This window comes from Rhinopithecus roxellana, unplaced genomic scaffold (assembly GCF_007565055.1).
Source record: "Rhinopithecus roxellana isolate Shanxi Qingling unplaced genomic scaffold, ASM756505v1 contig943, whole genome shotgun sequence".
Taxonomy (NCBI): domain Eukaryota; kingdom Metazoa; phylum Chordata; class Mammalia; order Primates; family Cercopithecidae; genus Rhinopithecus; species Rhinopithecus roxellana.
Window position 1 is genome coordinate 46189 of NW_022144693.1, and position 5997 is coordinate 52185.

General features: G+C 25.0%; 1 pseudogene; it reads left to right on the top strand.

Moving 5' to 3' along the window:
- Positions 1–4263: 4263 nt before the first annotated feature.
- On the top strand, positions 4264–5163 carry LOC115896230 (annotated as a pseudogene).
- The last annotated feature ends 834 nt before the right edge of the window (positions 5164–5997 follow it).

The following is a 5997-nucleotide window of genomic DNA, read 5'->3' on the forward strand; positions in this document are numbered from 1 at the left end:
ACATAATAGATATAGGTATAAAATATACACATAATGGTTATAATAGATATAGGTATAAAATACAGACATAATACATATAATAGATATAGGTATAAAACATAGACATAATAGATATAATCGATGTAGGTATAAAATATGGATATAATTTATACAGGCATAAAATTAGATATAATAGGCATAGGTATAAAATATACACAGAGTAGATATAATAGATATAGGTATAAAATATAGACATAATAGATATAATACATATAGGTATAAAATAGAAACAAAATAGATATAATAGATATAGGTATAAAATACAGACATGAGAGATATAATAAATACAGGTATAAAATACAGATATAATAGATATAGGTATAAAATATAGATATAATGTATATAATAGATGTAGGTATAAAATATAGATATAATAGATATAGGTATAAAATATAGATATAATAGATATAATAGATACAGGAAGAAAATATGGATATCATAGATATAATTATAAAAAATAAATATAATAGATATAATAGATACAGGTTTAAAATAGAGATACAATAGATATAGGTATAAAAAATAGTTATATATAGTTATAAAATATAGATTTAATAGATATAATAGATATAGGTATAAAATATAGACATAAAAGATATAATAGATACAGGTATTAAATATACACATAATAGATATAATAGATATAGGTATAAAATATAGACATAAAAGATATAATACATATAGGTATAAAATATAGATATAATAGATATAGGTATAAAATATAGACTTAATAGATATAGGAATAAAATGTAGACATAATAGATATAATAGATATAGGTATAAAATAAAGACATAATAGATATAGGTATAAAATACAGCCATAATAGATATGGGTAAAAAAAAAGACATAATAGATATAATAGATATAGTTATAAAATATAGCCATAATAGATATAATAGATATAGGTATAAAATATAGACATAATTAATATAAGTACAAATATAGACATAATAGATATAATAGATATAGGTATAAAATATAGACAAAATAGATATTCGTATAAAATATAGACAACAGATATAATCGATATAGGTATAAAATATAGACATAGTAGATATAGATATAAAATATAGACATAAAAGATATAGGTATAATATGTAGACAAAATAGATATAATAGATATAGGTATGAAATATAGACATAATAGATATAATAGATATAATGGAGAGAGGTATAAAATATAGACATAATTGATATAATAGGGGTAAAAATTATAGACATAATAGATATAATAGATTTAGGTATAAAATATACACATAATAAAAATAGTCGATAGACATATAATATGTAGACATAATAGATGTAACAGATAGACGTATAAAACAAACAAAAAATAGATATAATAGATATAAGAGATAGATGTATAAAATATAGACAAAATAGATATGGCAGATAGAGGTATAAAATATAGACATAATAGATGTAATAGATAGAGGTATAAAATATAGACCTAATAGATATAATAGATAAAGCTATAAAATACAGACATAAAAGATATAATAGATAGAGGTATAAAGTATAGACAATAGATATCATAGATACAGGTAAAAAATATAAACATAATAGGTATGACAGATATAGGCAAAACAGATATAATAGATATAGGTATAAAATACAGACATTATAGATATAATACATACAGTAATAAAATACAGACATAATAGATATAACAGATATAGGTAAAAAATATAGACAAAATAGTTATAGGTGAAAAATATAGACATAATAGATATAATAGATATAGGTATAAAATACAGACATAATAGACATAATAGATATAGGTATAAAGTATAGACATAATAGATATAGTTATAAAATATAGACATATTAGATATAATAATTATAGGTATAAAATATAGACATAATAGATATAATAGATATACGTATAAAATATAGACATAATAGATATAGATATACAATATAGACAAAATAGATTGAATAGATATAGGTATAAAATATAGACATAATAGATATAATAGATATAGGTATAAAATATAGACATAATAGATATCGGTATAAAATATAGACATAAAAGATTTAATAAATATAGTTATAAAATATAGACATAATAGATATAATAGCATATAGGTATAAAATATAGACATAACAGATATCGGCATAAAATATAGACATAATAGATTTAATATAGTTATAAAACATAGACATAATGGATATAATAGATATAGGTATTAAATATAGACATAATAGATATAATATAGGTATAAAATATTGACATAATTGATATAGGTATTAAATAAAGACATAATAGAAATAAGTATAAAATATAGACGTAATAGATATAATAGATATAGGTATAAAATATAGACATAATAGATTTAATAGATATAGGTATAAAACATTGATATAATAGATATAATAGATATAGGTATAAAATATGGACATAATAGATTTAATAGATATAGGTATAAAACATTGATATAATAGATATAATAGATATAGGTATAAAATACAGACATAGTAGATATAATAGATATTGGCATAAAATATAGACATAATAGATATAATAGACATAGATATAATATAATGACATAATAGACATAAAAGATATAGGTACTAAATATGGACGTAATTGATATAATAGATATAGGTTTAAAATATAGACATATTAGATATTATAGATATAGGTATAAAATATTGTCAGAGTAGATATAATAGATATAGGTATAAAATACAGACATAATAGATATCGGTATAAAATATAGACATAATAAATATAATAGATATAGTTATAAAATATAGACATATTAGATATAATGGATATAGGTATAAAATATAATCAGAGTAGATATAATAGATATAGGTATAAAATATAGACATAATAGATATCGGTATAAAATATAGACATATTGGATATAATAGATAGAGTTATAAAATATAGACATAACTGGTATAGAAACGTAGGTATGAAATATAGACATAATAGATATAATTATAAAATATACACATAATAGATATAATAGATATATGTACAAGTTACAGACATAATAGATATAATAGATATAGGTATAAAATATAGACATAATTGATATAGGTATAAAATATCGACATAATAGATATAATAGATACAGGTATTAAATATAGTCATAATAGATATAGGTATAAAATATAGACATAATAGATATAGGTATACAATATAGACATAATAGATATAATAAATATAGGTATAAAATATAGACTTAATAGATATAGTTATAAAATATAGACATAATATATATAATAGATATAGGTAAAAAATACAGACATAATATATATAATAGATATAGGTATCAAATATAGACATAATAGATATAATTGATATAGGTGTAAAATATAGATAAAATAGATATAATAGATAAAGGTACAAAATATAGATATAATAGCTATAGGTATAAAATACGGACATAATAGATATAGGTATAAAATATAGATATAATAGATATTATAGATATAGGTATGAAATGTAGACATCGTAGATTTAATAGATATAGGTATACAATATAGACATAATAGATATAATAGATATAGGTATTAAATATAGACATAATAGATAAAATAGATATAGGTATAAAGCATAGACATAATAGATATAGGTATAAAATATAGACAAAATAGATATAGGTATAAAATATAGACATCGATATAATAGATATAGGTATAAAATATAAACATAATAGATATAATAGAGATGGGTATAAAATATAGACGTAATAGATATAATAGATATAGGTGTAAAATATAGACATAGTAGATATAATAGATATAGGTATAAAATATAGACATAATAGACATAATAGATATAGGTATATAATATAGACATATTAGATATAGGTATAACATATAGACATAATAGATATAGGTATAAAATATAAACATAATAGATATAGGTATAAAATACAGACATAATAGATATAATCGAAATAGGTATAAAATATAGACATAATAGATATAATAGGTATAGGTATAAAATATAGACATAATAATTATACTAGATATAGGTATAAATATATACATAATAGATATAGGTAGAAAATATAGACATAATTGAAATAGGTATAAAATATAGACAAAATTGATATAAAAGATATAGGTATAAAATATAGACATAATAGATATAATAGATATAGATATAAAATATAGACATAATAGATATAATAGGTATAGGTATGAAATATAGACATAATAGATATAATAGATATGTGTATAAGATATAGACATAAGCTTCTTCTCCGAGAAAACACCAAATGGCGGATGACGCCGGTGCAGCGGGGTGGTCCGGAGGCCCTGGTGGCCCTGGGATGGGGAACCGCGGTGTCTTCCGCGGAGGTTTCGGCATTGGCATCCGGGGCCGGGGTCGCGGCCGTGGACGAGGTCGGGGCCGAGGCCGCAGAGCTCGCGGAGGCAAGGCCGAGGATGAGGAGTGGATGCCCGTCACCAAGCTGGGACGCTTGGTCAAGGACATGAAGATCAAGTCCCTGGAGGAGATCTACCTCTTCTCTCTGCCCATTAAGGAATCTGAGATCATTGACTTTTTCTTGGGGGCCTCTCTCAAAGATGAGGTTTTGAAGATTATACCGGTGCAGAAGCAGACCCGTGCTGGTCAGCGCACCAGGTTCAAGGCGTTTGTTGCTATCGGGGACTACAATGGCCACGTCGGCCTGGGTGTTAAGTGCTCCAAGGAGGTGGCCACCGCCATCCGTGGGGCCATCATCCTGGCCAAACTCTCCATTGTCCCGGTGCGCAGAGGCTACTGGGGGAACAAGATCGGCAAGCCCCACACCGTCCCTTGCAAGGTGACAGGCCGCTGTGGCTCTGTGCTGGTGCGCCTCATCCCTGCACCCAGGGGCACTGGCATCGTCTCAGCGCCTGTGCCCAAGAAGCTGCTCATGATGGCTGGTATTGATGACTGCTACACCTCAGCCCGGGGCTGCACTGCCACCGTGGACAACTTCGCCAAGGCCACCTTTGATGCCATCTCTAAGACCTACAGCTACCTGACCCCTGACCTGTGGAAGGAGACTGTGTTTACCAAGTCTACCTATCAGGAATTCACTGACCACCTTGTCAAGACCCACACCAGAGTCTCCGTGCAGCGGACCCAGGCTCCAGCTGTGGCTACAACATAGGCTTTTAATATAAGAAAAATAAAGTGAATTAAGCCTGTTAAAAAAAAAGATATAGACATAATAGATACAATAGATATAGGTATAAAATAAAGACAGATATAATAGATACAGATATAAAATATAGACATAATAGATATAGGTATAAAATATAGACATATTAGATATCGGTATAAAATATAGACATAATAGATTTAATAGATATATTTATAAAATATAGACATAATAGATATAATAGATATAGGTATAAAATATACACATAATAGATATAGGTATAAAATATAGACAAAATAGATATAGGTATAAAATATAGATATAGATATAATAGATATAGGTATAAAATATAAACATAATAGATATTATAGAGATGGGTATAAAATAGAGAAGTAATAGATATAATAGATATAGGTGTAAAATATAGACATAGTAGATATAATAGATATAGGTATAAAACATAGACATAATTGATATAATAGATATAGGTATAAAATATAGACATAATAGAAATAATATAGGTATAAAATATAGACATAATGGATACAGGTATTAAATATAGACATAATAGAAATAATGGAAATAAGTTTAAATACAGACATAATAGATATAATAGATATAGGTATCAAATATAGACATAATAATTATAATAGATATAGGTATAAAATATTCACATAATAGATATAGGTAAAACTATAGACATAATGTTTATAATAGATATAGGTATGAAATATAGACATAATAGATATAGTAGGTATGGGTTTAAAATAAAGACATAAAGCATAATAGATATAGGTATAAGATACAGACATAATAGATATAATAGATATAGGTACAAAATAC